The sequence below is a fragment of the Falco biarmicus genome, chromosome 7 (assembly GCF_023638135.1).
Source record: "Falco biarmicus isolate bFalBia1 chromosome 7, bFalBia1.pri, whole genome shotgun sequence".
NCBI classification, from domain to species: domain Eukaryota; kingdom Metazoa; phylum Chordata; class Aves; order Falconiformes; family Falconidae; genus Falco; species Falco biarmicus.
The window spans coordinates 52,506,640-52,524,194 of NC_079294.1; positions in this window are offsets into that span (position 1 = coordinate 52,506,640).

The window sequence follows — 17,555 nt, forward strand, 5'->3', positions numbered from 1 at the left end:
TTTTAATGAAGAACATTTAGACGTTTTTGTTGTTACTCTCCAGGTTATTGATGGATTACAAAGTGTTTTGAATATATCTTCATGTAAATATTGCCATCAGTATGTATGTACATGAGTATTCACAATGGAATGGGGACTAGCCATATAGAGAGTTTAAATTTCGGAACATGTAAAAGAAATAAAATCAGTATAGCTTAGATTACTATTGTTGGAAGAGTGATGGATGTATAATAAATAAACCATTGGTTAAGATAAGTTTATGCAAGTGATTAGGTGAGCAGCTGTGCACAATAAATGGAGGAACAGAAGAAAAAATCATTAATGATAATTTCAGAAGAGGCTAATGGTACCAAATTAAGTATTCATCATGAACTGCTTCTTCAGCTGTAGTCGTGATACACATTTTATTCAGATTACCTTACTGTCTGGCATTTTTGTCGAAACCAAAATAGCAAATGTTCCTGCAATTCATGTGGAATGATGTATTGTGTGAATAGCAAAATTAGTCTGTTTCATGTCTTTTTATGTCAACAAGCTCAAGAAAACTACTTATTGTTCATGTCTGGAGGCTGTTTTATCTAAAATGCTGCAGTAGAAGGGCAGTAGTAATAGAAAATGGTTATACTTTACCTCCTTTTGTAACAGACTTGCATATGTTTGGTCAGTCAGATTTTCAGATCCTACTGAAAGGTTGGATTTATAAAACCAAGGATGGGAGGTTTGTATCCCAAGCTGTACATCATCAGAACCTTCAAATGATGTATTGGGATTTTTCCTCTGCTTTTGAACCATCTCTTACCAGCATTAGACAATGTGTCATTCTTGTAGTGGCTTCTTGAAAATGTAAAATCTTGAGTAAAATTTTCCTTAAAACATTATTTTAAATAGAGTTACTCAGTATAGTCGCTTTTTTTTTTTCCTAGTTCTGAATGCCACCGCTTTAACCCATATCAGTGTAAGTTTCTTTCATATGAGATATGCAATAATTGGATTTCTATGTATGAGAACTAAAACTGTTTCAGTGTGTACTCACATGACTGATATCCTCATAACCATCCACCCTGAACTACATTCAGCTTTCCTAAATGAGATTTTATTGGAACTGATTATGATTAGATAAATGGGTGACTTCACTAATGTATAATACACTTTTCAATTATAGAGTATGTATGATAATTTACATTTCTTGTTTGATAGTATGGTATTTATGTGACACATTCTGGATGAGATCTGCTGCTGTTTATATAATGGCCTTACTTTTCTCTTAAATTAAATGTGCTTTCAAGTTCTTTCAGTATTTTTAAATTTTTCAGATAAACAAAGATGTTACAAATCCACCTTAATTTACCCTTCAGGGGAGTGAAACCTACTGGTGGATAAATTCTGGTCCCCAAATTTGTTACCTGAGGAGACAGATTCTGTCACCAGATTAACAGATGAACATAATGTGGACTGGAATAGGAATTGTCCCCAGTTACGTGAGTGCAGAATAAAGCAGCCATTATCAAACTGACAGCTGAGAGACTGTTAAAGAGAAATGGAGTTTGGTGAAGAAACAGTCTTTCTTCTTTCTTGTTGTAAATTGAATTTATGCCTCCTGGGTTAATAGTTTTCTTTACATGTAGAGATTTTGCAGGATGCATTGCTAATTTTGAGATTTGTGAGAGTTAGAGCATCTTCCCTGGCAAAGGGCCTCTGGGCAGGGGAAGAAAGAAAAGTATTTCATGTACTTTTCTTTTTCTTGCTAATAACCCATAGAACTTCTCATCTGGCATCAACAATCAGAGAGACAGCATTCAGTCAGAAAAGAGAAACTGCCTATAGATACGTTAATAGATTGTCTCACTAAAGAGCTTTTAAGCTTTATATTTAAAAAAAAAAAAGTAAAAAGATAAAATGAAAATTGTGGGTCACATCTGTCAACTCTAATAAATTAAGAATTTTGAAACTATCATGTTACAGAATTTAATTTCAAAGTGGGAACCATATTAAAGGAATATATTTTTCTAATTTAATCAAGTTTCTCTGAATGCCTCCAGAAGATCAACAAGATCGTGGCATGTAATATAGTGTAAGAAAGTTCAAGATAGCTGTTGGTTGTGTTGGAAACCCATGAATGCTCCGTAACAGTCTTCCCAAAACTGTTTAAAGAAAAAAACTCAAACCCCAAAATAAGCCATGCAGTTGCGGTGAGGTGTCCCCTTCATGTCCCAGTGCTCAGTATTGGTTTCTTTTGGAAGTGGTAGTTTTTCCAGTCATGTGCTATTTCCATAGCTTACACATGGCAACACTGATATTGCCAATCTGTGTGTGTATATATGGTGTATATATATTTACACACACATAATGTCCTAAACTGGCAGAAATTCCAACATCCCTACAACACAGACAACGAATTTATGCTTAGTCAGTATGGAATTGACATACAATACTCTTAATACTTGGCTTTTAATATTTCAAAGGCTTTAAAAAAAATATACCTGACGCTTCTGCAGAAGCTCTGCAAAGAACTGAGAACTCAAAGCTCTGTTTTTAAGAAACTTTGAGGACTGTGACAACACTTATTTTATTTTATTTTTCTCTCTTAATGGCAAACAACAGAGGCAATTGTTAGTTTATCCACTTAACATTCCAAATTTTCAATTGTTTTGAGTATCCTTCTGCTTTAATAATTCCTGGCACAAGTCCACTGGACTTAGAGAACAAATGAGGCTGGCTCAGGGGTTAGCTGAACAGTAGCATTTTGAATACAGGCACTGAAATTTATAAGGTCAAGAGATTGTTAATAAAACACAAATTGTGTGTACCTTTTGCTTCCACAAAATGTTTCACGAAATGACCACTTTATTCCAGTTAGTATTCTTGTGCAGAGATTGCTGCTGTGTGTCTGTAACTTGTGAAAATATGTAAGTTGATGAGCAACTTGCATGGCCTTTGCCAAGTTACTGAGTTAAATTAATAGCTGATCACAGCCTGCTGTTTTATTAGGATAGTATTTTCTAAGTTATTGACAGATACATTAATCACACTGTCTGATGAATAAACTAGCAGTTTGACTGAATTTAGGAATTATTTTTGTAGAGGAAATCCATTTTTTTTCCACAGTAGAAAGTTTATTAGCCCCCTGGTTTTAAACTAAAAGAGGGTAGATTCAGGCTAGATATAAGAGAGAAATTTTTCACAATGAGAGTGGTGAAACACAGGAACAGGTTGCCCAGAGGGGTGGTAGATGCCCCATCCCTGGAAACATTCAAGGTTGGGTTGGACTGGGGCTCTGAGCAACCTGATCTCATTGAAGATGTCCTTGCTTATTAAAGGGGGTTGGACTAGATGACCTTTAAAGGTCCCTTCTAATTTAAATAGTCTATGATTCTAACTCACTGTGAGTTAAGATATCTGTGTCAAGCTTTTTGTGAATGAGGGAGGAATAAGATAAATACTTGGGGACTTCTGTTTAACTGTCGCAGCTCTCTGACAAGGGGCATCCTCCTTGCCTTTCTCAAGGCTCCCAGAAGTGCAAGGGAAAGGCACAGAGCCAGAGAAGTGTCCTTGCCTCAAACCTGCTGAAACGTTCTCAAGCTATGCAGTCGGCAGGCTCCAAGGGTTTTCATTGTGTAGGATTTGGGTTGGGAAATGGGTTTACAAACTGTCCAGCTGGCTGGGAAGCTATGCTATGAAATGCTGTTGTGGAGGCAATCTGTATCTGAATTCTGGTGGTTGTTTGCATGGCTTTCTGCAGCCCAGCGACAGGTTCTGTCTGCTCTGATTTCTATAATATGGAGAGGGCAAAGGCAGGAACAAGACACTCTGTCAACAAGGCTTTTAAGTAAGAGGTAGTGTCTGTGGACAATACCATGCAGCACAGATCAATGAGTGGGGAAAAAAAATAACTGGTAGCAATTTGGAGATCATGCTATTATGTCTGCAAGTCCCTCGCTTTAAGTTTCAGAGGTCACCTTATAGAAGCAAGTAACTCCAGGCTCCTCTGGTATGACAGGTGGATGCTGCTGTTCAGAGCAAAAAGGGGGGTAAACAACCTAGGCTGTGGTCTGAGAAGCCCTGAAGAAAGCTTACAGAGAAGCCCAAATCTCATCTTTGTTCTCTTGCCGTAAAGAAAATCAAATTGCAGAAATGAGGTAATTTTGGTGAGTAAGCACTGGACATCTGCATACTAGGCTGGAAAAGATACACAGTTCCATGTATGCTGCTCTTTGTACAGTTAGAAATGGTGCTTCAGAGGAGGGGAAGTATTTTCACTTTTGATTGTGTTTGAATGTATGAAACTGAAAAACCTGCTCGAGGATACTAGGCAAAGGACTGAATTGTATGCTCTTTGTAATTACACCGTGCACCATAATTACACCGTGCACTATACTACAGTGAAACACATACTTTCTTCCATATTGTTAAAATACAGCCAAAATGTCTGATGTATAGAGAACAAAAAGGAGGTTTGGGCCTCAATGTCCGTGCCACAAGGGACTGTTCATTTCCTTGGAACACCGAGCAGCAGTGCTGCAGGGTGTGGATGGGTCCTTGTGTCCAGGGCTTTCACTAGAAGCCTTAACAGGCTGACGGTTCTGTTTGACCAGTGATTTGGAGTCATACAGTCGTGGGATAACTCAGGCTGGAATGACTCTGGAGGTCCATAGCCCAGTCTCCTAATTGAAGGAGGGTCAGCTGTGGGATCAGACCAGGTTACTCGGGGCTTTATCCAGCTTTATCTTGAAAACCTCTAAGGAATTTCCTGAATCTTCTTTTCCCACCCTTTCACATGCTTGTATTATTGCTCAATTTCCCACCACCCTCTCAAAATTCAGGTATTTTATTTGTGGGTATTAGGAATTCTGTATATTGAACAGTGAAAGCAGAAGGAAGCAAGTCAAGGCACTTGCTATGTGGGTCAACTATAGATGTGCAGACTCTTGCACTCCAGATTTGTGACCTGAATCTGACTTCTCTCTCTAAACTAGTTCACTGCCTCTCAGTAGCAAACTACTGAAAATGCAGGTAATCTGATTAAGAAAAATCAACTGCTGTGTAAAAGTAGACTATACACTTAAACCTGTGTGAGGCAAAGCAGCTGTATGAGTCTTCAAAACATAACCATAATTCTTTTCCTCCTTTAACAGGACAGCACCTGCTATTTAAGTCACTAACTATTCTGATTATTTTAGACAAATTTCAGTGTGCATTTTCCTTGTGTCTCAGTAACGAGGAGTGTGTTTGTTCCAAAATCACCCTACTACAGCTAAATGTGAAAGCATGTGTATTTGATTCATACTGAGCTTGGAGTTTCTTGTACTGAAATAAACCAGGAATACTCTGAAGAATTAAATACTTAAGTAAACAATAAAGCTGATGCAAGTAAGAGGAAGGCTGAGTCCACAGAATGCATTATTAACAGCGTATTGGTACACACACTGGCTGAGATGCATAGGTAGTTGTGCGCACAGTAAATAATTCTCTGGGTGTCAAAATAGTAGTGCGCAAGATAATTGAACACATTGCAGGCAAAATGGCATGACCCATTTTGTTTTCTTTTAAAAATATGATTCATTCATGAATCAGTAGATAGCTGTTCTTAGATTTTAACAATCTATTAAAGCAGTTGGGCAGAATCCTTCTGACTGGAGGATTACTCATGACCTCTGTTCCTGTTGTCCTCATCTAAGTCAGTGTATGTGTGTGTATATACACATACGAAGCCTTTACTCTATCCTTTTAGATTTCCTTTCAGAAATTTCAAAGTGTGGTTGCTTTGCCCCATCAACTTTGATTTTGTTCTCATGCTTCTCAACAAAAATAACTTCTTTTCTAGCCTATCTTTGACTCTGTAAGAACTTCCTATTGAGCAGCCAAATAGAAATCTGCTTCAAATTGAAATTCTTGAATTCAGGTATGATCATGTGAACAACCAGGGAGAATTTATTTAACCTTCAGCCAGCTGCTTAACCGAGTGGAAATTATTGATAGTCCATCAGCAATGATCAAGATAGAGACTAAACGAAGAAGTGCCTTTCCTTTTTCTTCTCCAGTCCTGCCCGCCCCCCTCCCTTTTTTTTTTTTTTTTTTAAATAAGAGAACCATTGAGCTGATAACAAGACTTGAAATGCCGTATCAGCTCAGCTAGCATGGTCAAGGAGCTCAGCTGTAGAAGGGAAATAAAACTGCTAAGTTATGGCTGCCCTCCAATCAGTCACGGGGGTAATGATGTTTGGCTTTAGTCAGGTTATATGTCAGTAAATATACATCTCTCAGACAGCCTTTAAGACAGCCTTAAGATCATGCTTATTGTTTTATATAGATAGGGGTCGGATGCTGATATATGGTGGTCATAGGCCACTGAAATAAATTTCACAACATTCAGCAGGTAAAGTTAATCTCAATAGAACAGAATGTGACTGTAGTTTTGATAGAATATGCATTCCGTCGACAGTGATGGGGCATTTTTTCTCTGTTAGGTTTTGTGCAAATCACTCAAATGCAGATGATTATTTTTTTCCCCCTGCCTTGATTCTAAATTTATCACTACCTGAAGTGATCAATTACATTCAGTTTTTAGTGTAGGGCCTGGGCAAGTTCACAATTCAGAATTCCAGCTTACAATAAACACCACTGTGAGCTATATTCTGTTCACCTGCCCTGTTCAAAAGAACATATGAATCAAATTTGAAGGCAAGAAGAGCTCAGAATTCCAAGTTCTGCCAAGTACCAGAAAATCCAAATGTCATTTCTTTCATGTGTGAGTGACAGTGTGAACTCTGTCTCAGGAGCAAAGGACTGAGATAAGACCACACCCAAACTGACATTCTAGACTTACAGCAATATTAATTAAAATCTTACTTTAAAATCTTACTGTAGAATTAGGCAAATATTTTTACTATATTTTTTCTGATAATAATATTTAAGTTTCTACTTAAGCTTACTACTAAAGAATTTGGTATCTATTTGCAAATACTGGATCTTGCCTTCCATTACTGTAGATTGACATTAGTCATTAAATTCTACTAAGTCTCTCAATAGCATTTGAGAGTTAAGATGCATCACTGAACCTTTTAATAACCTACGTGGAGTTGTTATAAAAAGCAGAAGGTCCCATTATGCCAGCCTCTGCCCTTACTAGTATCCAGTATTACCATTCTGTAGAGTAAGAAAATGTAGAAATACAGCCTACATGCATTCCATGTACCACCAATACAATTAGACTAGCATTTGATAAACCCATATGTGCTATTTATTCCATAAGTAAAACATGCTTTGGGTCTTAGTGTATAATGTAGTGTTCATTCTTAATTGAGCAGAAATGTGGCTGTAAGTCCAGGGTTAAACTAAAGCACCCAGTTGCCCTATGGCATAGCAACTTTTAATCAAGATCTAGAATAACAAAACTGTTTTAGTTTAATTTAGTAGGATTTATCAGAGCAATGGATTAATCCTGAAGTTATATTTTGTGGTTTAATTGTCAAATATCCATCAAATTCATGGAGAATTTGTCTGGATAAAGACCAAGAGTGGAAAAACATCAGGTAACGTCCAGGACTTCAGGCAGAAATTGTTTATAAGTTGATTGTATATTAGGCTTCTAATGTTAAGGTTTGTTGACGTTGTTTTGCTGGGGTTTTTTAGGGTTATGGTAGTCAATGAAGAGTCCTTCGACAATGAAAAAACCCAGACCCTTCTAGAGATCCAGGTAAGCCCATGTTCATTACCAGTGATGGCACAAGCATTGTTTACATGTTTAAGACTGATGGAAATTTAGGAAGGGGGTGTGAATACAATTTGTATGTGATGCTGAATTTAGTCTTCGTAACATTTGTGAATGTCTAATTACAAGCATACATATACTGGTCACAATGTTTAATTAAGTAAGTGTTAAAATGTTTGGCTTTCTATGACTTACATTCTGGATTAATTCCCTGAGAGCCCCAGCTTGGGATCTATGGTCCAGCTGATTTCACTGAAAGATTTACTACCTAAAGGGTACATAATTTGCCTAGTGTTATTATCTTCCAAAAGAATGATTTCTTTATAAGATTGAGACAAAGCCATAGTTTTCACAGTGCTCTTTTTCTTATATGTTCTATCTCATGCATTTTAACACTGAAAGCTTTCTGCTTTAAGCCCCTAAGCAGATGGCGTAGAAGACGTTGCACTCTGAGTTCTATCATGTCCTTACACAAGCACTTCCAGTGGGGTCCACTGAAATGTGGCCTAAAACTCCATTAAGAAAGAAGTTCAGGTTCTGTGTGCCCAAAAGTATCTTGGATTATTTGCCTTCAAAGCAGAATGCAGAATTCTTTGAAACTGCATCAAACAGCTCTGCTAATAACCTATCCACATTTCCTACCACCAAGAACTCGGATCTTTCAGATGTCCTGCAACTGAAAAAGGATGACAAGATGATGACACCACCAGTGAAGAAGAGAGTGGTTCTGGCCTGATAGAAAGATGTACATGGCTAAGTGTGTCTTCAAGCATAACTATAACACCAGTGGAAACAGTAATGTAAAATGAAAGCAGGCTGCAGGATTTCATGAAGAGTAGTTAACTGGCTTTTCTTTGTTGTCTTCCTTTTATGTCATACAGGTTGAGTTAAGTGTTTTATTCCAGTAGCTTCAGACTGCCTTAAATGGACTAACACAGCCAGCTCTGTGATAGATCAGGTGAAATGATATGAGGAACATCAAACTAAAGTTAAAACAGATGTTATTACCCACTCCCCAATGTTTGCTATTTTCTCATAATTTCCATTAAATTAAAATATCCTGGTCTTCGATTATAAAATATGCAGTAGCAGAAGTATTACTGTGTGTTGGGAAGACCTATGTTCACTTGATTTCCACTGAGAAAATACAGTGAATAAAAAATTTAAGGAAATTATAACTGTGGTTTTGTAACAGACACTAACCTATTCATGTATTTATGAACATCTGCAGCTTGTGATTTTTTGGTGTATTTGCTGCTCCTTAAACTACTTCTTACTACCTTTGAACATCTTTGAAAATAGCCATTAAAACAAAAGCTATCGTGGTTATCCAGTTGTATTTAAAATTTACATGGTCAAGTATGTTGGTTTTCTAAAGGCAGGTTTCCCTCCATGTCTAGTGTTAAGTTTCAAATACTGAATAATACAATTTATAAAAAATTCTGGATCATAGTAAAATTTTTTAATTAATTTTTGAAGGCAATACATATACATCTTACGCAAAAATTCAGCTTTCCAACTGTCCATGAAACATACTAGTATTTTATCACATGCAGCGCTGCTGAAAGATGAAGAAAGGTTGTTCATTGCCTCAATCTTTAAGAAGGAAGTTTCCCATTTTATATAGTCATGCTTGAAAGGTAATATTCTTTATTGGATGGATGAAGATAAATTTTTATTTGTGATCTAATTTGTAGATACAGTAAATGGATATTAAGCTATGATGCATGCTACGTCATGGTTCTCAACTGGTAAAGGAGAGATGCCATTTTTTCCAAAACATTCATATTAGTAGCACAAAGCAGTTTTGCAATTTTTCCCCCATTTGAAATCCTGACCTTTATGGAAGAGGGCCAGAAATTCATTCAGAAGAGTATGAAAAGACGTATTTCTTCCCTAATGAGTTTTTTATTACAAATGTATTTCAAGTTGGTGTATGATGTTTTGCTATTGTGTCCTCCATTTTATTTACAAATTGGGTTTTTTGATAACTGGCAATATGGCTGTAAAACAGGTATTCCTGTTGTGTTGTATTGGCATACAAATTGAACAGATTAAATAACTTGACTTCAGTCTGACTCCAGCTACATCCTGAAACATATACTATAGTTCCTGGATCTTGTATCCTATGTTTAAAAACAGTCACACTAAAAGTGGTCTTGATACCTGTGTCTCTCCACTCCTTCCTAACTTCAAATCTTACTAAGGACAAAATTTGGAAGTGCCTACATCCACTGCTCAGTTTTATTTCTGCTTCCTCATTCTAAATCTGCAGAATTTATCACCTAACCTTGGTCTGGGGGTGGAAGGGCAGTTATTAATAGATTACAGGAATCATTGGTTCCTTGGCACCGTTGCTGCCAGTGGGGGGGGGGACTGTAGCCTGCTTTTTTCTCAGAAGGAGTCCAGTAGGGACAGTGGTTAGGAAAGAAAATGTTCTTTTGATTTTATATCCTATGATGGCTGGAGCTGAATTTGTTGGTTTTGAATGGTGAATCTGTTACCGGGCTGACTGCTGGTGGGAGAAAGAAGAAGCAGTGATCCGTGCTGCTGCTGCTGAGTTTCCATTCCTGGCACCACCCTGGGATTGTGGTGTGGTTTGGCTTCTTGTTTTGTGGGGGTTTTTTTAATCTGCTTTCATCAGCCCTTATCTTAACCAGACAAAACAGGGAGTAGAGGAGATGCCACTTTCCACTTACAGGCTGCTCTCTCTTTCAGCACAGCCCCTTAAAATAGCAAGATTGTACCTTGGAGTGTGGAAGACTTCAATTCCTGTAGAAATGTCTTCAGGAATCCTGGATTTCTTCAGGAACTGAGTATAATTAATATTTTCATATTTGCTGAAAGGCACTCACACAATAATTTCCTACAGGAGACTTACACTACACAACCAATGAATCTGGCTTTTGCTACCGCACCAGAATTTCTTGCAGGAAGGTTTACTCAGAGTTACCTAATAAACCTAACGATACCTAGAGCACTTGATATGACCCTCTGGGTCTATGCAGACAGTCTTAACCTAAATCATACTAAAACCATAGCCTCCAGCACCAGATGCAGAACATCAAACACCTACCTTCCTCAGTAGCTTGGATTCTTGCGAACATCCCAATCCAAATGGAAGCTTCATGCCAGTCTTGACCTGTGGGTCAGAAGAGAGACTATTAAGTGGCTGCAGATGATATTACTGATCCACTGCTCCTGGCTGGTGTCCTTCTTTTAAACCTCCATTGAGAACAAACTGAACGGTTGGACAGTATATTTAAATGTGCTTCATACTTTCAAATTTTGTGGACTCACTGCTCATGAACAGTCATCTGGTACCCTTGCTCCCTGGTCGCACCTCAGCATCTGCGTCTGGACCACTGGCATTTGAAATAGCCTGTTGGAGGATCTGGGGTTTTGCAGTTGCGCTCTGAGAGCCCGAGCTGGCCTGCATGTGACGCTGTGGTTTCACTAAGCTGACGTCTCGTAACAGTATAATGCCCCTTCTAAAAACTTTTCAAACTCCATACTAGTGCCCAGCCTGGCACCTTTCTCTCCCTTGAGCCAGTTATAGACTTCAATAGGAGAGAAGTCAGGCCACCACTGAACAGTTTTGGAAACCCCAAACTAATTGTATAATTATGGGCTCTGATATTTTTATTAAAGGAAATTTCTTTATTTGCTTGGGGGTTTATTTACCAGTGATTAAAATAATTTCTGTAACAGTGGGTTTGATTCTATAAATGGATGACCAGCTTTTTCCCCAGAAATTTCTTGATGGATTTTATTTACGGTGTTATTGTACTCTGTAGTGTTACCAGATCAGCATGGGGAACAAATGTTTTCTCATAGATACCAGGATATCAAAAGAAAACTCTCACTGGTCTGATAAATTTGACTTTAGGTAGCATTTCTACAAGTAGGTGTTTAACAAGCATGCCTTATTCACAAGTTTATTAATCGGACAGTTTTAAAAAGTTTTTAGAAATATTCTATGCTCATCTATCTATCTGCTGTTTTTTCTCTCCCTGCCCCATAATGTTATTAAGAGGCTATTCAAAGATAGGCAACTGTAGTCTGCAGATGATACCAATTTGTAAAACCAAGACTGCTGGATTTGCTTCATGTTTCAGGGCACAGGAAACGTGACAAAACCAACTCACCTGGTCCACAGCCAATTTTTTTTTTTATAAAATATGCTACAGATCATTTAATCTAGATTCTTATAGCATTTTCATTTTTCAGGTTTAGAGTTAAACTCAGAGACTGTAATATTCATAGTACAGCTGTTATATTTGCTAAATGCTGATCCACGTCCTAAGAGAAAATTATTGTATCATCAATATAAGCGCAACAGATTCTACCTTTTATATCTGCCAGGAGAATTTTTATGAGACTCTGAAATGTTGAAGAAGGTTTTTTGTTTTGGTTTTTTTTTTAGATGGTACTAAATAGTCTATATTCTCTAGAAAAGAATTTTAATTTTTTTTTCTCAATAGCTAATTTTCATTCCAAGAAGATGCTCTAATATTCTGGGCTCGTATAGCACTTTTTAAACAGGTTTTCTAAGACGTCACAGAAAGTGAATGACGTCTCATAAGCTTTTTGATGGAGACTTCATCAGCTGAAAAATTCCAACTATTACCAGGAACCCCACAGTTACATGAAATCCTTTACATGTGAAAACTGAGTAAGAAATGAGAGTTCATGTTTGTCTGGACTATAAATAGGCATGAAATTATTCGGATACTTCCCATATGATCATGATATGTTAACTTTCACCTAGTAAGGCCTGTTTCAGGGAAGTGCTTAGACAGGTATTTTAAGCTATCGACTTCTGTAAGCATATGATTAAGAGCTTTCCTGAAGAGCGACCCTAATTATCATTCTTATGACTTAAATAAGGTTGGCTATGTCTGCACACCTACTTAACTTGGGGAACAAAGATTCAGCTTTTTGAATTAACATACTAAAGGTTCCTATTTTCCTCATTTAATATATTAAGTTCCTTCATTCAAAGAAGGAGAAACATTTTTAACTATTTTTTAACAGTTTGTGAGGGACTGCTCTTTTTTAACTCTTCTTCCCCTCCTGGTCAGGTTGAAAAAAGCATTAAGTTATAGGTCTCTGAATTTTCTATTACAGATTTTACTGACAGCCAATACTGACTGTTCTTCTGTTTAATATTTGATCAGTGTCTGGAAAGGCTTTCGTCTGAAGGGAACATATGATCAGTAATGACTTTGATATTTTTTGTCTTGCTGAAACTTGCCTACCTTTTAGCAATGCTTTTAAGGCTGTGAATTTGCTTCTGTGTTTTGCAGTGGGGTACCTTGTATTGAGTTTCAAAAGCTTTAAGTCCATACATGGCATCCCTAATGTCAATGTTTCCTTATCTTTTCGTTTTTACCTTTTCCTAACTACACGTATGCTAGCATCCAGCATTATAAGCAGTTCTAAAAGCTCACTTTTGAGACTTAATTTGTTTTTTCCTATTTTTTTCTTCTGATTTGAAGAACATGCTCTAAAAAAATTCTGATGTAAAAAGCAGGTCTTATTTAGGGCTTGTCTCTAGCTTAAAAAAAAAATAAAACAGCTCCTGCTGCTTTATAATCATTTAACGAAAAGTAAAAAAAGTTCCTTTAGTGTGGACAGGGATCAGTAGGAAATCTTTCACACCAATATAGCTAATTCCATGAAAAAAACACAAGTCTTTTAAAGTCTTTAAAAGCACCTTCTAAAGCTGTGTACCTTTGTGCATGCCAAAATTTTTGCTGGCATGACGACACCAGAAAAAGCCCAAGTCACACCCTTTTCTGTAACTATGCTGGTGTGACTGTTCAGTACTGACTATTACTTTCATGCTGTTACATATTCTTCATTGCAACATGATGATCTGTGGAACACCATGGAAATAAATATTTGCTTTGTTTCTTATATATTATTTTTAAGAAAAAAAAAAAACTTTTCTAGCTGTTTTTCTTAAAGTATAATCTGTTCTAATGCAAAGATGTATTCAAGAGCTACTAATATAGCTAATTGTTCAACATTTCATAATAGGCTACCCAAGAACTACATTGATGTCCAGCAAATAGAAGGCAAATAGTTAAGTAGTGAATTTCTAAGTTTACATAACTTATCTGGTAGCATAGGTTCAAATCTATGCAAAAATTATTAATTCAGGATTTTACTGGGGCTGATAAATGAGACCTTAGCAATATCTGTGTATGGGGTTTTGGATTAAGATTTTTCTACTTATAATTTCACTGAACAGATTTTCAACCCTTGTAGCTAAAGTATGTTCTTGTCATTTTTCTTGCCAGTGCTTAACAACCTACAACTTATTCTTACACCAGGAAAAAATATGAAAATATAAGGAAAAAAAATTGGGGAAAGTACTTCATTAATGCATATCCAGAATTCAGACACAGTGTAAAATGTTGATGTGGTTTTTTGTGTTTGTGCAACAAAGGCAGGTTTTGTGCCAAGTTGGGAAGGTACTCTGCGAGAAACGGAACTTAATAACTCTTCATGGTATGTACTTCTAAATACTTAGCAGAAAGCAATTTATTAGCTACTTAACATAGAAGAAATCACAGCTAGTTAGAGCCAAGACAGATACACCATTTTTTTGCCTACCTGTTCATTTCAAATGCAGCTAAGTGATGTACAAATTTATCTGGTAACTATGAAGATGGTAAGCTACAGCATTAAAAGGAGATATTTTCATGGGTTACTGTACAAGTTCAATGTGAGTGGTTTTAATGTAAAGTATTCACTGCAGTGAATACTTCTGCCCAGTTTCTGCTGAAGAATATACTATGAGGATTTGTTGATGATTCTTCTCAGTCAGCACTTCCTAGGCTATCTTTGCAAGAAGAGTAAAGTGTGCTACAAAACGCAATTTCTGATTTGTCTAGTGGTCCTGTGGTGATTGGCAGAGATCTGGCTTTGAAAAAACACCGTTTAAAAATTTCAAATTAAAAAGATCTCATGGAGCATTGAAAAACACGCCTAATGATAAACTGCAGTCTTTAATCACACGCGCATCACAGTGCACACAAGCGATCTTTCGGAATTTAGTGGAATACTCTCATGAATAAAGGTTTCCTGAACTGACCTCTATTTTTCTTGCACTTAGTTGCTGAAACACAGAGGTATTTTTGTTAATTAAGATGAATTATTCTGATATTTTCCATAAGCAAAGTTTCTGAAGGCAACTATAACATTACTTTCAGAGATATTTGTCTTGCCTTACAGAAGGTGTTTCATCACTGTCAGAAAAGCTCCCTGTGTAGTTCCCAGTAAAGGCTCACAAACATTTAAATCCCCTACTGGAGGGGAAGTTGATTTAATTGGGAGTCAATATACTTTTTAAACCTCACTGAAAAAAAGAAATCCACAATTTTTTTTTCTTTTAAATCAACTCTGGACCTAAGTATGATTAACAGGAAAATCCCTCTACAGCGCTACAAGGAATAATTAAGCTGTAAATTTTGTCTATGTTTGCCAAATAGGAAACAGTATTTTTTACTCAGCCCCCCCCCCCAACTTTATCCATCTAGATAAACATAATTAAGCAATGGATGACGGTTTGTTAGCATTTTATTACACGTGTTTGCAAGGGCATTAAGAATAATCATAAAATGCACAACAAATATTATAGGTATTGAGGTTTTCAGCAGTGGAAAACGTGACTTTTTAAAATCTGGGCTGGAAACATGTATTCCTACAAATTAACTATTCCTCTATGCAGAACAGCAATTGAGATGCTGCTGTCTCAGTTGATTTACATATACTAATTGCTAGTTCCTATTAGCACTGAGTGGTTACCTGCTCAATAATAGTCATAAATTAATATTTTCAGATAGCAGTTATTCACAAATAGTAGGAAACCCTAAATTCACTTTAGATTTTAGCAATGAAATGGGATTATCCTTTTGTTCAGGAACCTGTTTGCTGCTTTGCTATTCAAACAAAATGATCTAGGAAAGCTGTCAAAATTTGCTATATTTTGTATGTGTATATTATGTAAACGTATGTGTATGTATATATTTATATAACAGTAACAGTTTCAGGCAGACAGGGATGGAAATGTTTAAATTTTTTCTGCACTTTGACTAAGTCACATGATCAAAACATCACTAAAGTAACACATTTATCTGTCTGGGAACTGATTATGTTCACGTTTTGCTGCCGAACCTTTAAAACAGATCAAATTCTCCATATACAGGACCTACAGGAATAATCCATATTTATGGCTAATGCAGTTCCAAGGAAAATCGGAGCTGGCATTTGTAAAATTACTCACAGCTGAACCTCCCCAAAACTGCATTTAAGAGCTTAGTTCACTAGCACAGGGCTCATCTGTATCTTAATCAGTGCCCAGCTGACAAATCAGAAGACACTATAGGTGCAATATGCCTTGCCAGCATACTGCCCTGTGTCCCATAGACTTCATGGGAAAGGAAGACTGGCCCTGCTCAGCCACAGCGCCACTGGTGTGTAACTTGCACGCGCTCCACAGCATCGCCTGTACGTTCCTGCCCTGCGCTGGCTCTGATCCAGCAAGGTACTTGCAGCCAGGGAGGGTAAAGCACAGCAACAGCCCTTTTTCTGACTGGGTTGCTCAAACGTTACACTGAGTTGGGGCCTTTATACAGAACTACTTTGGGTCCTGTTTACCAAACAGATGGCTAAAATTCTTAGTAGGCAACAGTGGTTAATAAACCCCAATTTTACAACATGCTAACTGATGGACATTCTGACTCACCTGGCTCTTCTACTTTCTCCTAGGTTTGGTAAAAACACTTCAAGTCCGGGACAGACAGCCCTGGAGGTTTGAGTACAACTTTGGTACATGCTGGAAAAACATACCGGAATTCCATATTCTGCTTCGGTGACAGTGTGGAGGGATTATTTTAGCAACGCCTTCCTCAGTTTTAGGGACTCAGTGCTGTATCTGACTTCTGAAGACCTTTTTTTTGGTCATTATAGTGATATTTGTCATTTAAGAATTATCTGATTTTTCACAACAAAAAAACCCCAACCCCCACAATGCCTTTTCTTTCTTTTAAGGAATTATTGATTCTGAACGTATGAAGTTTTATTTTCTAGAAAATGAAAAAATCTAACAAGAGAAATAGATGTTTTTACCTCTGTTCAGTTCTCTGTGTTTTGAGGAGTATGTTCACGGATAAGAGGGTCTCTACACTCTTGCTGAAGGTATGAACATGTAAAATACAACAGAAAGGAGCCACACAAGGGTGACAAATGGAGACCTTAGCAAACGCTTTAAAGATAAGCACAATTTCTGTTATGCCAAGACACTTGCTCAATGGAAGAGGCACAAAAGCACACTACTGGAATTTCAAGTGAAACCTCAATTTACTCCTAGAAGTTAGTGATTTCCAGAGTCTCATCTGTGGCCAAATGGCCTGAACTCTGCTCCTGCTGTGGTTCTACTGACTACACTGAGAACGGACTGGAGTCCAAGAAGCCATAATTAAGGAAGTGTAAATGACCCTACAGGACACCTCTGAATTTAGGATGTTATTGTGGAGTATTTCTGCACAGTTTTGATGTTAAACATTGTCCTGCGTGAAGCCAAACAGTAATAACTCAATCTGATGGATATTATTAGTTCTATTTTTACCTGGGGTGTGTGTATGTGTGTTTGTAACAAACACTGTTACTTGTTTATTTCTGTGATATTTCTAATGCTAATTATTATTATTAGCTTGAACAGTACTTCATCCCAAAAAGGTGTGTAAAAGTGTGCACCAATCTTAAGCCTTAAAGCATTGATGCAAAGATTCTTAGTTTCCTCCTTCTTTCATAGAAAGATAAAATTTCAAAGATT